Source organism: Hibiscus syriacus, unplaced genomic scaffold, assembly GCF_006381635.1.
Source record: "Hibiscus syriacus cultivar Baekdansim isolate YM2019G1 unplaced genomic scaffold, ASM638163v2 tig00110187_pilon, whole genome shotgun sequence".
NCBI lineage: Eukaryota > Viridiplantae > Streptophyta > Magnoliopsida > Malvales > Malvaceae > Hibiscus > Hibiscus syriacus.
In genome coordinates, this window is record NW_024062618.1 from 1,296,417 (window position 1) to 1,314,782 (window position 18,366).

At 34.7% G+C, this 18,366-nt stretch overlaps 1 pseudogene; it reads left to right on the forward strand.

The window, feature by feature from the left end:
- The first annotated feature begins 4,219 nt into the window (after positions 1 to 4,219).
- Positions 4,220 to 18,366, forward strand: part of LOC120217356 — a 34,309-nt pseudogene continuing 20,162 nt past the window's right edge.

Genomic DNA, 18,366 nt, shown 5'->3' on the forward strand with positions numbered 1-18,366 from the left:
GTTTCTGATTTAGTTATTGTTGACATTTTCTTGATTACTCTTTTTTTCCATCAATAAGAAGATGAGGAAATGCTTGTGCCACTCTATGATTTGATCGACAATGACCAGCCTATGGAAGGTACTCTTTTCCTGGAAAATATTTATTTTGAGACGTTTACTCTTTGAATACCTAACGTTAATGCAAGTTCCCAAAATATTGTTCTTGTTTCTTGTGGGTGTTTTATTTTTTGCAATTGTTGTAATTTTACGCCTCAATTTGTTAGTTGTATCTCAAACTCGGATTGCAAATACTGTGAAAAATCAACCAGTGAAGGTTCCTCCTTCATAAAGATTCACTAGGTCTGCTGAGTGGGCTATGCTTGTGTATTTGTTGGGCTTCAGGTAGGTTACCTGGTAGGCTGCTATCTTGGGCCTACAAAATAAATGTAAATTGTTAATAATAATAATAATAATAATTAATATAATAATAATAATAAATGACAAAAACCCAAACAAAAACGAGTGTCTACAATATTTATCAACTTTTAATTATGCTTTTAATTATTTTTGTTATTTTTTTAAATTAATCATTTTTATAGTTAATTAACAATTAATTAATTATCAATGTTTTTCTTTTCTTAAAGTAAAACTACCTAAAATTTCTAGTATAATCCACACTCCAAAATAAAACAAAATAGATCAACAAAATCTCATTGAACCAAGCTTCTTTCTCTCCCATCGAGAAGCGAAGAACAAATAAAAAATCAACCTACCATGCCCGTTGAGGTTATACTGATAGACGAGGTAGAGTCGAAATGGGTATCGATTTTAAACTTCTAAGCTAAGTAAACGGAGCATTTGGATACTTCAAAGAATTTCTTTTCCCCCTTAAAAAGATCAATTTTATATCTACACGTGCAACGGTGCAAGTGTTATAACGGTACAATTTTATATTTACACATGCAAGTGTTATAACGGTACAATTTTATATTTACGCATGCAAGTGTTATAACGGTACAATTTTATATTTACACATGCATGTGTTATAACGGTACAAAATTAAAATCTCTGACAGCCTCTCCTCAAAGTAGTATAAAATCACCCCCATATAATTAGAATCCCTCCAAAATAAGAAAAAGAAATATTCCCTCTTTTTTTCACAACTTCCTAGTTTACCTCTAAATTTCGTAGCCATGATTGTCAATACCCCTTCACCTATGGGTGTACTCTCTTTCTATCTTTCTCTTTTATTTTCAATTGCTTTCCTTTTGACTTATTTTATGCATTTGGAATTTCTTTAAGGTTTCTTTCCTTTATCTTCAATTTTTATTTTTTATGGATTAGGCTGCTTCTGTTTAGTTATTGTTGAAATATTCTTGATTACTCTTTTCTTTTTCCAACAACAAGAACATGAGGAAATGTTTATGCCACTATATGATTTGACCGACAATGACCAGCCCATAGAGGTACTATTTTCCTAGAAAATAATTATTTTGAGATGTTTAGTCTTTGAATACCTTACGTCAATGCAAGTTCCCAAAATATTGTTCTTGTTTCTTGTGGGTGTTTGTTTGTTTGTGTTTTTTTTTTGCAGTTGTTGTAATTTTAAGTCTCAATTTGTTTGTTGTATCTCTAACCCGGACTGCAAATACTATGAAAAATCAACTAGTGAAGTTTCCTCTTTCATCAAGATTCACTGGGTCTGCTGAGTGGGCTAGGCTTGTGTATTTGTTGGGCTTCGGGTAAGTTAGCCGGTGGGCTGCTATCTGGGCCTACAAAATAAATGTAAATTATTAATAATAATAATAATAATAAAATAACGAGAATCCGAACAAAATGGATGTCTACAATATTTATCAACTTTTAATTTTGCCTTTAATTATTTTTGTTATTTTTTTAAATTAATCATTTTTATAGTTTATTTACGATTAATTAACCATCAATGTTTTTCTTTTCTTAAAGTAAAACTACTTGAAATTCCTAGTATGATCCACACTCCAAAAAAAAAAATCAACAAAATTTCATTGAACCAAGCTTCTTTCTCGCCCATCGAAAAGCGAAGAACAAATAAAAAGTCAACCTACCATGCCCGTTGAGGTTATACTGATGGACGAGGTAGAGTCGAAATGGGTATCGATTTTAAACTTCTAAGCTAAATAAATGAAGCATTTGAATGCTTCAAATAATTTCTTTTCCCCCTTAAAAAGATCAATTTTATATCTACACGTGCAACGGTGCAAGTGTTATAACGATACAATTTTATATTTACACATGCAAGAATTATAACTGTACAATTTTATATTTACACTTGCTTGTGTTATAACGGTACAAAATTAAAATCTCTAATAGCCTCTCCTTAGAGTAGTATAAAATCACTCTCATTCAATTAGAATCCCTCCAAAACAAGAAAAAGAAATCTTCCCTCTTATTTTCACAACTTTCCCGTTTACCTCTCAATTTCGCAACCATGATTGTCAATACACCCTTCACCTATGGGTGTACTCTCTTACTATCTTTCTCTTTTCTTTTCAATTGCTTTCCTTTTGACTTATTTTATGCATTTGGAATTTCTTTAAGGTTTCTTTTCTTTATCTTCAATTTTTATTTTTGTATGGATTGGGTTGCTTCTGATTGAGTTGTTGTTGAAATTTTCTTGATTACTCTTTTCTTTTTTTAGCAACAAGAAGATGAGGAAATGCTTGTGTCACTCTATGATTTGGCCGACAATGACCAGCCCATAGAGGGTACTCTTTTCATGGAAAATAATTATTTTGAGAAGTTTACTCTTTGAATACCTTACGTCAATGCAAGTTCCCAAAATATTGTTCTTGTTTCTTGTGGGTGTTTTATTTTTTTTGTAATTGTTGTAATTTTACGTCTCAATTTGTTAGTTGTATCTCAAATCCGAACTGCAAATACTGTGAAAAATCAACCAGTGAAGGTTCCTCCTTCACCAAGATTAATTGGGTCTGCTGAGTGGGCTAGGCTTGTGTATTTGTTGGGCTTCGGGTAGGTTAGTTGGTGGGCTGCTATGTTGGGCCTACAAAATAAATGTAAATTGTTAATAATAATAATAATAATAATAATAAATAACTAGAATCCGAATAAAAACGGGTGTCTACAATATTTATCAACTTTTAATTATGCCTTTAATTATTTTTGTTATTTTTTAAATTAATCATTTTTATAGTTAATTAACGATTAATTAACCATCAATGTTTTTCTTTTATAAAAGTAAATCTACCTGAAATTTCTAGTATGTTCCACGCTCCAAAAAAAATAAATCAACAAAACTCATTGAACCAAGCTTCTTTCTCTCCCATCGAGAAGCGAAGAACAAATCAAAAATCAACCTACCATGCCCGTTGAGGTTATACTAAAGAACGAGGTAGAGTCGAAATGGGTATAGATTTTAAACTTTTAAGCTAAGTAAACAGAGCATTTGGATGCTTCAAATAATTTATTTCCCCCCATAAAAAAGATCAATTTTATATCTACACATGCAACGGTGCAAGTATTATAACGGTACACTTTTATATTTACTTATGCAAGTGTTATAACAGTACAATTTTATATTTACACATGCATGTGTTAGACCATCTCCAGCGCATCGCTAGAGTAGAGAAAATCTCCACTTTGGAGATGAATTTCAACTCCAACACATCTCCACTTTCAACGCTAGAGTAGAGAAAAGCTACAATGATACTCTACATCTAGAGTTGCACTGTAGCTGCGCTACATTATTTTTTTTGTTATTTTTCTGATTTTTTGTTATTTTTTTACTTTCTTTTTTTATTTTCTTTTTCTTTTATTTGTTACATTATTTTCTCTTATTCTATCTTCTATATTTTTTGTTCTAATTTCTACACAATAAAATAAAAATTAAACATAATATAATAAATTCAAGTAGATTAAATTGCAAGATAGATAAAAATATATTGAAATTAGATAAATAAACATACAAATAGTTAAATATTGTGAATAAAGTAGAGTTGGTGGTAATGTAGAGATAATGCTGGAGATGAATTACTGTTTCATTTTTAGAGTAGAGATAGAGATGTTGTAGAGTAGAGATGAGGGCTGGAGATGGCCTTATAACGGTACAAAATTAAAATCTCTAACAGGCTCTCCTCAGAGTAGTATAAAATCATTCCCATACAATTAGAATCCCTCCAAAACAAGAAAAAGAAATATTCCCTCTTATTTTCACAACTTCCCATTACCTCTCAATTTCACAACCATGACTGTCAACACCCCTTCACCCATGGGTGTACTCTCTTTCTATCTTTCTCTTTTCTTTTTAATTGCTTTCCTTTTGACTAATTTTATGCAATTGGAATTTCTTTAAGGTTTCTTTTCTTTATCTTCAATTTTTATTTTTTTTATGGATTGGGCTGCTTATGATTTAGTTATTGTTGAAATTTTCTTGATTACTATTTTCTTTTTCCAGCAACAAGAAGATGAGGAAATGTTTGTTTCACTCTATGATTTGAATGACAATGACCAGCCCATGGAAGATACTCTTTTCCTGGAAAATAATTATTTTGAGAGGTTTACTCATTGAATACCTTACGTCAATGAAATTTCCCAAAATATTGTTCTTGTTTCTTGTGGGCATCACTGGAAAAAGTGTTTGATTTTTTTTACAATTATTGTAATTTTACGTCTCAATTTGTTAGTTGTCTCAATTTGATTTTTTTTGTTTCCTTTGCTTGAACATTGGTGGGTACATGTGTACCTTGAAGAGACCTACAGTCTTCAGTGTTAATGGCTTCATTTTTTTATTTGCTTTGGTGTTCTTCCTATTATAATCATTATTGGATTGATCCCTATAAGATGTCCAAAAGCCTTTTTTTCTTGCTTTCTCATTTTGTTCTTCTGTTCTGACATCACATGCAGATTATATTTTGGTATGGTACTATAGCTGTAATTGAACCTTCTTTAGGGCTGGTTATGACTAAGTTTAACATAGCATTGAGTGAAATTGGGACAGAAGAAGTTCTTCGGTCCCAGGTAAATCTCTGAAATATTGTTTGAGCATGAATATCAAATTTATTACTGAGGAGTGAGGACCAATGTTGTGTTTTGTAGTATCTAAATGGCTCTAACTGTGTCTGTTGACCTAAGCATTAAATTGTTTTCTTTGGTATTGTGTTCGACATCATATCTGATTACATGTTACATCTTTTCCCATTTAAATGACTTCATTTTGATTTTGGATGATGTTATTTCAAGATGCAAAGAAGGGTGTGTTCTTCATTGATTTTCCTCCAGTCCTTCAACTTCAGCTTAAACGATTTGAATATGATTTTATTCGAGACACAATGGTCAAGGTTAGTAGTTATAATATCTTAGCTTTATGTGGTTCTATTTAATCTATGAGTCATTTGCAGTCCAAGAGCCTCCATTATTAGTGCTGAATGCACATTTCAGATACATTAAATCATTTTCTAGGTATAGAACCCATTAGTTCATCTTCTTGTTTAACTATACTAAACTCAAATGAATGTTACGAATAATAATTGTTATCTTGATTTCTAAAATTGGTTTGCATGTTCTGTTATACTTTCAACTTTTAAATGAATTACTTTTGGTAAGGGTGTCGTTGTCCAAACCAGTGTAGTCAGTATCTTTCTGGTTTTATTATAAATCGAAATGAAACGATACTATAAATACAGTGAAAATGTGAATGTTTTGCTCGTAATAAAATGTTCCTATATGTACATTACTGAAAAAGGGAGTTGCAACTTTTCAAGTTGCATGTTTGTGCCATCACTTGCTGTGTTAATGAAAACTTGACAGCTAAAAGCTTCCTATACTTCCGGAAAACCAAATTCAGTTTACCTATAAACTTGGTATACCTAATTACTATTACAAACGAATTTTAAAACCTAACAATGTACCTATTCATAAGACTAATTATTATCTTTGTTGGTAAAAATTCAGTTGGAAAAAAAATCGAAATTCCATTCGAATTGCAATATCCAGTTTAGTTTTGAATTGATTTTTACTACATCTAACTTAAGATAATTATATAAGAAATTATGATAAATTTAACCTTCAACATTTATATTTATCGTAACAACTTTGATGTTGCTCGATAAATTTAGAAAAAAGAATTGGAATCATCATCAATATTTTATGTTAAGAAATGGTTAAATCATCTAGAAAATTTTGCTATTTTAATACATATTCAAAATCAATTAAAATATATTAAAACAATAATTTTAGATAAATAAAACAAAAGTCAGATTCGAGAGTGTTTTTACGAGTGATAAAAGATTAGCATCGTCAAAACATCCGTTTATAAAATGATACCATTTAATCAAATGTTATCCTCAAATTTAAATTTGATATTTAAAATTGATTCTTTTACTTTTATCAGATGAAAAGAAAATCATTAAGAAAAAATTGGGGTACACAAGGTCAGTAACGCACACAACCGTGACGGAAAGTTTCTAATAACTAAGTTAAAGGAAGAAAACAGAATAAACAAGAAATAGAGAATAATGCAAAAAGAGAAAATTGAGTCCAAAATAGAATATTAAATTAGTAAAATATTATTTGGTTTGATGAATTTGGAAAATCAAAATAGAAATTAAAATATTTTATCTAAATTTTGAAATGGTAAAACCGTCATGGTTTTACGGGGCTAAAATTGGACTACATTAAATCACTTTATATAGGAAAATTAATTTAATCATAACTAATTTATGTCTGTTTTGGTTAATAAATTTATGCTTAGATACTTTTAAATTGATAAGATTTTTAAATATTAAATGTTAAATTTATTAATTTATTTTAAATTAAGATTAAATTGATATAATATATAAATGTTAGGGACTAAAATTATTATTATACTAAGTCTTACCATCAACCTGTTAAAACTTAACTGTTAGTGACTAAAATAAAAAACTTGACGATAGTGACCATTCATGCAAAAAGAATGGTATAGTGACCAAAATGAGAGAGAAGTATTAAGAAAAAAAAACAAACGAATAAATATAGCATAAAAAAGTGTTATATATGTGAAAATTTAAGTGTTATATATAATTAGGCTTAATGCAAAAATAAGTGGTCAAATTATACCTTAAGTTAACTTGAATGGATCTCCAATTATCAGAGCCTATATTTGAAGATTCCAACTCTGGATAAGCCTATCTTAGGATGTGGAGTAACATGTCTTTGTTCGAGTTACAATTTGATCAAGAGGTGATTCATGTCGCTTGGAATCTAGTTTCTAAACTTCACAAAGGCTATGGAAGATTGTCATCTCAGACTATCACAAGAGATTTCTCCCCCAATCCTTTTTGGCAGCGTCCTTCGACCGGTTTCATCAAAATAAACGGTGATGGTGCGTTTGTTGGTAGCAGTGGAGAAGTAGTTATTGGGGTGATCGCTTGTGACCGACAGGGTATGGTTCTTGGTGGTCTTGCGAGGAAGCTGGCACCTCCCCAAACTGTGGAAACTACAGAAGCCTTGCTTTTGTTTATGTATTGTGAATGGACATTGATAACGAGTGGCACAACGTCATTTTTGAAGGCGATGCACGAACCATCACTAATCGTATGACTTACAAAAAAGAGGACCTGTCAGTGATTGGGTTAATTCTTAATGAGACTCACGACATTCTTACACGTCATCCGAGCTTTTCAGTAGGGTATACAAATCGTAAATCAAATAGGGTTTTTGAATCTCCCGCGCATTTGGCGTTGTCGAGGGATAATCCTTACTGCTTTTATCTCAATAAACCTCATTGACTCAAAAACTTTGTTCTTTTTGATGCTATTGGAATTTAGTGAATGGTTTCTTTTCAAAAGAAAAGGAGACGCAAAATTATGGCAGAAATTATTTACTTAAATTGTAATTTAAAAGGAATGAAGTAGAAATTAGAAAATGCTAGTGTGTATGTCTATTTTTTTAAAATTCTAACACAAATATTTTTTTAAAAATTTATATCTAAATTCCCGCACGACCTAAGTCATCAAGGAAGAACCAAATTTCCTTCAACCCATAATTTCTAAACCTACATGTCAATACTGAAATTTTAGCCCATAAAAACCTCCATGTCAATACTAAAACTCATCATTCAGAAAATTTTTGATTTCAATATCAAGATCTCAATTTTTAAATCGAGTCTTCGATTTTAAACCCCTTAACAATTTTGGAACCAATTGGACATAACAACTGTATTTTTAAAAAAACAGTTGCTCAATTTTGAAAATCATCTCTCAATTTTAAAAGTAATGTTAAGGGTGAATATTTAATACTTGATTTTATTACTCCACAATGACTAGAATGCTTCTCCAATGACTCCAAACAACAAATAATCTATTAGAGGGAATAAATGAAACTTTGTATAAGTTGAAGAACATCAAGAAAGTATTCACCACCATCTTCGACTTAAAATTTTCATTTATACTTAAATCTTCCATATTTCTTATTAAATACTAGTCTTATTATTTGTTGTAGTCTTTTATTTTAGTGTTCTTAGTGTGTGAGTTTGTAACAACTCGGGAAAAATAATAAATAAATATAATTTAATCAATTTGGTGAAATTTAAGGGCCAAATTAAAAGTTTCAGACTTGTAGACCATTTTAAAAGTTGAAGAAAATTCAATGACCTAACCCTGAATTTGATAATTTTGTGTTGACAGAAAAAAAAATGTTAACGTGTGGTTTCTGGTTTCAAACCAGAAACAAAATCAAATATTTCCTCCTCTATCAACCATTCTTCCAAGGCCAAATTCATTGTCGTCCGGTTGTTCCAGCTCGCACCACTAGACTCGTTTGGTTCGTCGTCAAACGGTGAACAAATCAACCCTCTTGTCGTGAAACGTTGTCTAACGCCGTGAATTTCGATTTAAAGTTTCGAAGTTTTTTAACTGCACCGACGTGAAAATCGTCGATTCATCGTCGATCGTTGCTCCATTTTCGACACCTCCCGCACCATTGTGTTCCTTGCATCGTTTCGAGTCCAACAGTGTCCTTCTTGTCTCCGTCGTCGCCGGTGTGTGAAGGAGTAAGGAAGTTAAAGTTTTCGACGTTTTAAAATCGAGCTCTCCATCATTCAAAATTTTGAATCGAGCTTAGAAAGTGTCTTAAAATTGCTTAAAATATTTTTAGAAAATTTTATAGATTTTTCCAGACCCTCTAGGCCGCCGTACGTGCCCCCACGCGACGCGTGGGGGAGGTTCACCACATGGTGGACAGTTTAATTGGTTGTCCAACCCGACCCGGTTTAAACAACCCAACCCGGTCCGACCCGATTGCCCGACCCGACCCGTTGACTGTTGACTTTGACCAAAAAGTCAAAAATTTTGAAAAGTTATAGTTTACGTTTTTCAACGTCTTGAGTTCGATTCCGAAGTCCGTTTTTCCAAATTCAAACCCGAAAAGTTATAGTTTATATTCTGTTTAGAATATTATTCTGAATATAACCATGTTCTGATATGGCTTAGGTTCCCGTTCAGTCGAAGAGCCTAGTGAAGCTGGTGCTCGATAGATCTTCCGGACTGACCCTATTATCAAGGTGTGTTCCTTGTGTGCAGTATAAATGTTTTAAATATCTGTTTGAAACCTCATGTGCACATGATTGTTTTCTCTGATTTTAAATACAATGTTTGATCTGATTTGACTACTATATGATTTACCTGATTCCGGATTTACTGAAATGTAAAGCATGATTACCTGACTTATGATTTCTGGATACTGGTTTATTGAACTGATGATATGTCTAAACTCTGAATTATTGTTACTACTGGTTACCGTCTGAAAAATGTTTTCTTCGGGGTACTCTGAGTTCTGGTATGAAGACTATGGCAGGTTCAGTTCGCTTTTGGTAATTCCTCGGATAGGTTCAGCACCGACTGGTAATTCCTTATGGACTAAGGCAACCCTTGGATAGGCTCTGCGGCCCTGAGATTTTCTTGGGTAAGCTTTTGTGGCCTTGAGAATTGTCTTGGGTAGGCTCGCAGGCCCCAAGGTACTCCCTTAGGTTGTGTTGTTTTGGGGAACTACAAATGGCGTTCGGTTGGAGGATGATTAGGAGTTTTTAAATTAAAAACTCCTATGATGTTATAATGACTGTGATCTGTACTGGTTTAAAAAATCATAATTGCATGTTTTTATTTCTGCATTGTTGGGACATACTGAGCCTTTAGCTCACTTTTCAAACTGTTTTACCCCCTTTCAGATACTGTCGGATATACACTCTGTATCAGGCACTTGGAGGATTGGTACATTTAGTTCAGATCATTTTGTTGTAATGTTCTGTCTTTCGAACTGTTTTTAATTATGGTGACATGTGCCTTATTTTTGAAGTATTTATCGTTTTATGATGTTTACTACTTTTGCTACTGATATTTGATTTACGATGCTCCAGATTTATATCATGTTTTATTTTACCGGGTCGCTTTTAGTTTTATATTCAAGAGTTGGGTTTTATCATTATTTATTATACTTTTACAAAGGTCATTTGTAATATGATTTATATTAATGAATAACGTTTTTGGGAAATGTTTTTAAGAATCTTTAATGTAATATGCTAGACTTAGTCGAAACGCATAGGCAGGGTTCTAGGGGGATACAGAGATAAATTTGTGTAAACACATATACCTTGTAAGGGTATTCCTAGTTTACAATTTGCATTTTTTTCTGTGAGAGAATATTCTTAAAGCTTTGAGGTATAAACCTTATGAGATTGTTGTAGGGTTACACTTTATTCTCAGAGGTAGTAAAGTCTAATGTATTTTAGAAAATCCTTAGTATGTATAATTAAGATAATAGAAGTAGATTTGATTTAGAAGTTAAACCATTCTAAATTGATAATACTTTTAATAAAAATTTTAAAGAACAAATTCATTATTCTCTTAACATTATTTGATTGATCAATCGAACTGATAAAAAAATATAAGAAGCATATCATATTTTCACAAATATTCAAATATATAATCATTCCTTATTAGAGAATTTTAAAATCCTAAATCAATTTTCAAACTCATATTCTATCATTATCTTAAACCCCAAACATCAATAAACTTCCACCATTTTCGATGACGATATGTTATTGGAAAACTTTAGGAGTGTTGATAATGGACAGAGGTAGTGTGGCCAATGGGGCAAACCAAAGAGTTTGGATTTTCGGATGGACAATATTAACAATGGCAGATGTCGATTGAGCTGAGTTCGAGTTTAAGGTCACAGGCTACTGTTCACAAGTTGATGCATTAATGAGTATGAACGGACGAGATGACTTTGAGATTTGACAATTCAAAAAGGGAGAGCAATCAGTAGCTGTGGATGTTCAAGGCCTGATTTGCGATTGTTCTCGGTTTAGGGATAACAACGCCATAGGAGATTGCGATTGTGACGAGGGAAAGAAGGACGGTTCAAAAAGAAAAAAAGTGATCGAGAGTTATAAAGGTTCGGGGGTGTGGTTTGTGGTGGTTCTCAATTTAAGAAGGTGACGACATATAAGATTCCAATGGTGTCGAGGTAAAGACAAAGACAGATGAGGATTGATAATAGTAAAAGTCTTTCGATGTTTGGTGTAATCACAAAGAACATGAATGAGTTTGAAAATTGATTTATGGTTTTAAAAATCTCTAATTCATTTTTTAACGTGGCAAACATGTTTTGTTTAATTATACTTGTTAGGTATGGCTCATAAATATACCAATAAAGAGGATAGGAGATGGAGCGGAGTGAGCGAAGCGAACATCAATTGTACTTACAAAGAAAGTCTCGTTGTGGGGTTACGAATTATGTGGGTTGGGGGTGCGGGGGCGCAGCCCCCGCGGTACGGTACAAGGTTGATTTTGTAATTATGTATCAGGGTTTTATATTATAAATAGAGATGTAACCTAGACCTAAAAGATCATTGAATAAAACTTCTATCGCCGCCTAGGCACCGAGGACGTAAGCACATTGTCGAACCTCGTAAAATTCTCGTGTTCTTTTGTTTTCTTTACCCGTTTTCGTCAACAATTGGTATCAAATGTCAGGAGCAAAATTTGAAGTCGCGAAATTCGATGGTCAGGGTAACTTCGGATTATGGCAAACGAGGGTGAAGGATCTATTGGCGTAGCAAGGGATTTTGAAGGCTTTGCGACCTACAAAGCCGACGTCAATGGATGAGGAAGATTGGGAAGAATTGCAGCAGCGAGCGGCAGGAACCATACGATTATGCTTGGCGGACGAGGTCATGTATCACGTCATGCATCTATCGTCTCCAGACGAAATTTGGAGGAAGTTGGAAAGTCAGTTTATATCTAAATCCTTAACGACAAAACTGTATCTGAAGCAGCGGCTGTATGGGCTGAAGATGCAGGACGATCACGATTTGGCGCAACACGTGAATGTCTTCAATCAAATCGTTTCTGATCTGGCTCGGCTTGATGTGAAAATTGAGGATGAAGACAGAGCGATGATTCTGTTGTGTTCGTTGCCTCCCTCTTACGAACACATGGTGACTACTCTTACATATGGGAAAGAGACTATCAACGTTGAAGAGATTACTGCAGCCTTGTTGGCTCACAACCAGCGGAAGCATAATGCAGGGGAAAGCTCTCAAGCCGATAGCTTATATGTCAAGGGTAATCGAGATCGTGGACGGAAGCCAGAGAAGGCAGGGTCCGAGAAGCGGAATTCCAGATCCAAATCCAGGGATAAGAAGACGATTCACTGTTACAAGTGCAAGGAGGCGGGACATATGAAGCGAGACTGTCCGAAGTTAAAAAAGTAGACTGATGAGAAGCGTGATGGCTCATCCAAGTCTGTGAACGTGGTCGAGGATGATAATTCTGATTGCAGTGAGGGTGATATGCTTTCTATTTCAACGACACAATTGACGGATGCTTGGATTCTTGATTCTGGATGTTCTTATCACATCACGCCAAATAGGGAATGATTTTCGACATACATGCCGGTTAATTATGGTTCGGTTTATTTGGGTGATGATCGATGTTGCAATATTGTTGGTATTGGTGATGTCAGAATTAAGATGCACGATGGCTCCGTTCGGACGTTGGGTAGTGTTCGACATATCCCAGACTTGAAGAAGAATTTGATTTCCTTGGGCACTTTGCACAAGAATGGTTTTATCCCTAAGGCTGACGAGAATAGGGAAACCATTCGGATTGTTAAAGGAGTATTGACTGTGATGAAAGGCAACATGACTGCAGGGAATATCTACAGATTGTTAGGGAGTACCGTTGCAGGTAGAGTTCACTCTGTTGAGTCATGTGATGATACGACAAAATTGTGGCATATGCGCCTTGCTCGTCTTAGTGAACGTGGTATGGCAGAATTACACAAGAGAAACTTGTTGCATGGTGTCAAAAGCTGTAAGCTCGATTTTTGCAAGTATTGTGTTCTTGGTAAACAGACTAAAGTCCGTTTCAAGACTGCGAAGCACACAACTCAAGGGATTCTTGATTATGTGCATTCTGATGTATGGGGGCCTTCCACGACATCGTCTTTGGGTGGATCTAGGTACTATGTTACTTTTATTGATGATTTTTCACGGAAAGTTTGGGTGTATTTTTTGAAACAGAAATCTGAAGTTTTTGAGAAGTTTAAGCTGTGGAAAGCTGAGGTAGAAAACCAAACAGGACGAAAAATCAAGTGTTTGCGGTCTGACAATGGTACGGAGTACACAGATTCACAGTTCCTACAATTCTGTAAGGAGCATGGGATTCAGAGGCATTTTACAGTGCGCAAGACACCACAACAGAATGGTGTTGCGGAACGAATGAACATGTCGTTGAATGAAAGAGCCAGATGTTTGCGGTTGAATGCGAGGCTTCCCAAACACTTCTGGGCTGAGGCTGTTAACATGGCGTGTTACCTTATCAACAGATTGCCAAGGGCTGGCTGGGAAAGTTGCAGAAGAGGTATGGACTGGTCATGATGTTAGTTTTGATAACTTACGGATTTTTGGTTGTCCTGCTTATGTGCATGTACCTGCTGATGAGAGATCCAAACTTGATGCAAAATCGAAGGAGTGCATTTTTCTAGGTTACAAGAAAGGTGTCAAAGGATTCAAGTTCTGGGATCCAGTTGCGAAGAAAGTTGTGATTAGTAGAGATGTCGTTTTTGATGAACAGTCCATGTTGCAGCAGAAGCAAGACACGACAGTGGTGGATTTCGAGCAGTTTCCAGTTGAGAAACCAGAAACTTCTCAACCGACTTCTGGTGGTTCCACTACGGATGATTTGCAGGATTATAGTCTCGCCAGAGACAGGGTGAGACGAACGAATATAAAGCCTCCGAACAGATTGGGTTTTTAAGACTTGGTATCTTTTGCACTTATTGTTAGCAGTGATGATTCGGTTACTTTTCATGATGCCGTTACTAGTCAGGAAAACGACAAGTGGATGGCAGCCATGGTTGAGGAGATAGAGTCTTTGAATCACAATCGCACATGGGAGTTAGTTCCCCTTCCTGAGGGTAAGAAGCCGATTGGTTGCAAATGGGTGTATAAGAAGAAACCAGCAGTAACAGAAAAAGTGGGGGAGAAGTTCAAGGCTCGTTTGGTAGCGAAGGGTTTTTTACAGCAGAAAAGAGTTGATTATGATGAAATCTTTTCTCCTGTGGTCATGCACACTTCAATCCGAGCAGTAGTTGCATTGGTGGCTAGTTGGGATTTGTATTTAGAGCAGATGGATGTTAAAACTGCTTTTTTTATGGTGATTTAGAGGAGCAGATCTACATGCGGCAACCTGAAGGTTTCACTCAACCTGGAAATGAGCATTTAGTTTGCAGATTGAAGAAATCTTTGTACGGGTTGAAACAGTCTCCGAGACAGTGGTATAAACGGTTTGACTCCTATATGATCAAGATTGGCTACAACCGATGTGAGTATGATTGTTGTGTCTATGTTAAGAGCCTTGATGATGGTTCTTTTATTTTTCTATTACTGTATGTTGATGATCTGTTGATTGCTACGAAGAACATGGATGATGTTATCGGTTTGAAAACTTTATTGAGTCAGGAATTTGATATGAAAGATTTAGGTGCTGCAAAGAAAATTTTTGGAATGGAAATTTGCAGGGACAGAGACTCAAGGAAACTGTGGCTATCTCAATGGGGTTATGTTGAGAAAATGCTAGAAAGGTTTGCGATGAGCAGCGCGAAACCAGTTAGCACTCCATTGGCGAATCACATTAAGCTCTTATCAGAACAGTGCCCTAAGACAGATAAGGAAGCTAAAGATATGGCAAAGGTTTCGTATTCTAATGCTGTTGGCTGCTTGATGTATGCGATGGTATGTACTCGTCCTGATTTAGCTCATGTTGTTAGTCAAGTTTGTAAGTACATGTCTAAACCTGGTAAGCAACATTAGGAAGCAGTCAAGTGGATCTTTCGGTACTTAAAGGGTACTGTGGGACATGGAATTGTTTTTGGGAGTCAGCGGGATAATCCTTTGGTTGTAGGATATGTGGATTCAGACTATGCAGGTGACTTGGATAATAGAAGATCTACGACAGGGTATGTCTTTACTCTTGGTGGAGGGCCTATTTGTTGGAAGTCTACTGTTCAATCTGTTGTTGCCCTATCTACAACTGAAGCTGAGTACATGGCAGCGGCTGAAGCTGCAAAAGAAGCTTTATGGCTTACTGGTTTAGTGAAGGAGTTGGGTGTTCAACAAGGTGGAGTTCAGTTGCTTTGTGATAATCAAAGTTCTATTCACTTGGCTAAGAATCAGGTGTATCGTGCTAGAACTAAACATATTGATGTAAGGTTCCACAAGATCAGAGAGTTGGTTGCATCTGAAGAGGTTTTGTTTTAGAAGGTACATACTGATGAGAATGTCGCTGATATGTTCACCAAGCCAGTTACGACAGACAAGTACAAGCATTGCTTGGACTTGTTGAATGTTTCGAGTTATTAAAGAAGCATGGTAACCCAACCCACATTGAAGTTTCCAAGGGGCAGGATATTCGCCAAGGTGGAGATTTGTTAGGTATGGCTCATAAATATACCAGTAAAGAGGACAGAAGATGGAGCGAAGTGAGCGAACGCAGCGAACATCAACTGTCCTTACAAAGAAAGTCTCGTTGTGGGGTTACAAATTATGTGGGTTGGGGCTGCAGGGGCGCAGCCCCCGCGGTACGGTACAGGGTTGATTTTGTAATTATGTACCAGGGTTTTCTATTATAAATAGAGATGTAACCTAGACCTAAAAGATCATTGAATAAAACTTTTATCGCCGCCTAGGCACCGAGGACGTAAGCACATTGCCGAACCTCGTAAAATTCTCGTGTTCTTTTGTTTTCTTTACCTATTTTCGTCAACAATACTGAATTAATAAGTCGGTCTGATGATTATGCATTGATCCTTCTACCATTAGGCTCAGATTCGAATCCACCTGCTATGGAATTAATTAGAAATGATAATTAAATAAAAATTAACTTTAATAAATTTTACTTACGTGACATTATACCACATCATCGTTCCACCTCACATGGCTCTTCTATGTTAGTTTCATGTGTTAACCCTCAACTAACAATTCCCATCCAACAAAGGTCATTTTTGGAGTCTTAGCAGCAGTCAACCTGCACCATATCATCTTTGTTCTGCTGCTATTCATGTTCATGCGATTTAAGGCGTCCACCCTTTATTTAGTTGGTTATGGTGAAGCGGTAACATGCTATTTGACATCTGTTGTGTTTCTTGTCTCTTAATTTAGGGTAAAGTCTGTTTTTTTAACAGCGGGTGATCAAAACAGAAACAAAACATTACATTATGTATGATTTTGAAAAAAAATAATAATTGGGGGACCAAAACTAAAACTAAGTAATAGGTGAGTGACTAAATAGGTAGTCTATCCAAAATTATTATACCATGGTTCAAAAGACTCGTTTGAGGAGTTTTTGTTTCTAGATTTTGCTTCAGCCGTTGTTCAGCATAGTTTTGGATTTAACTGTCTGTCTTTGAAAATGTAGAATAAGGAAAATGTACTCTTTTTAAGTTTGACAAGGATATAATTCCGTACCTAATTGTCTCTTTCTCACTGTAGGATAGAACCTTGAACGAGGTATCAAATAAGGTTCATAATGCATACCTAAAGTTGTTCCTGAAACTTAAGCTTGGATTGGTAATTTGGTTTAGCTTTTTATAAGCAACATGTTTCTTTTTATGTGCTTTAACTCTCTGGCCAATGATATTTTCATTCAGGGTCTTCATTTTCACCCAACACTAAAATTAATAGATCCAAACATAGAGGCCTAATTTGGTTCTGAGGTGGCGTTTGATTATATGAATCCTTTGGAATTAGGAGGAATTGGAATTCAATTCCACCACTTTTCCATGTTTGGTTCAAGTTTTCCAAGGGAATTGGAATCCTTCATGACTTCAACTTTCTATAAAATGAGGGAAAGTGAATTTCATCTATTCTATGATGGAATTCAATTCCCTTGTTGGAGGGAATGTGAAATTTGACCATACTACCCTTATTAATCTTTTGGTAACTTATTAACATATTTTGATTGGGATTAGGGATGGCCACTCAACTAGAACCCGACGGTTTCGACCCAACCCGACACGATATATATTTAGGAATAATTACAATAATACCCCTATATATATAATTTTTTTCAATTAAGACACTGTTTTTATTGAATAAAAATATTTTTTTTTATTATTTAGGGTCGGTCGGGTCGGGTTTCTAATTCATATATTTGGGTCGGGTCGGGTGAAACTTTATTTTGGTCGGGTCGGGTCGGGTCGGTTTGGGTTTAGGGTGAAAAATATCCGACCTGAAAAATATATTATTTTACCTTATATATTTAGGAATAATTACAATAATACCTCTCTATATATAATTTTTTTTTTCAATTAAGTCACTGTTTTTATTGAATAAAAATAATTTTTTTATTATTTCTGGTCGAGTCGGGTTTTTAATTCATATATTCGGGTCGGGTCGGGTGAAACTTTATTTTGGTCGGGTCGGGTTTAGGGTGAAAAATACCCGACCCGAAAAAATATATAATTTTACCTTATATATTTAGTAATAATTACAATAATACCCCTCTATATATAATTTTTTCAATTAAGTCATTGTTTTTATTGAATAAAAATAATTTTATTATTATTTCGGGTCGGGTCGGGTGAAACTTTATTTTGATCGGGTCGGGTTGGGTCGGGTCTCGGATGGAGGTTCCCTTGTTCTCGGGTCAGGTGGACCAAAAACCCGACCCATGACCATCCCTAATTGGGATGATTTTAACTTATAATGTTTATTAGCATGATTTTTATAATTTATTGAAATGAATAATCAATCAATAAAATTAATATTTAATATTTTTTAAATTTTTATAATATATTGCTACATGTAATTTATAAAACAAACTAAAATTAAGCAAAAAAAAATAAGAAGGGTAA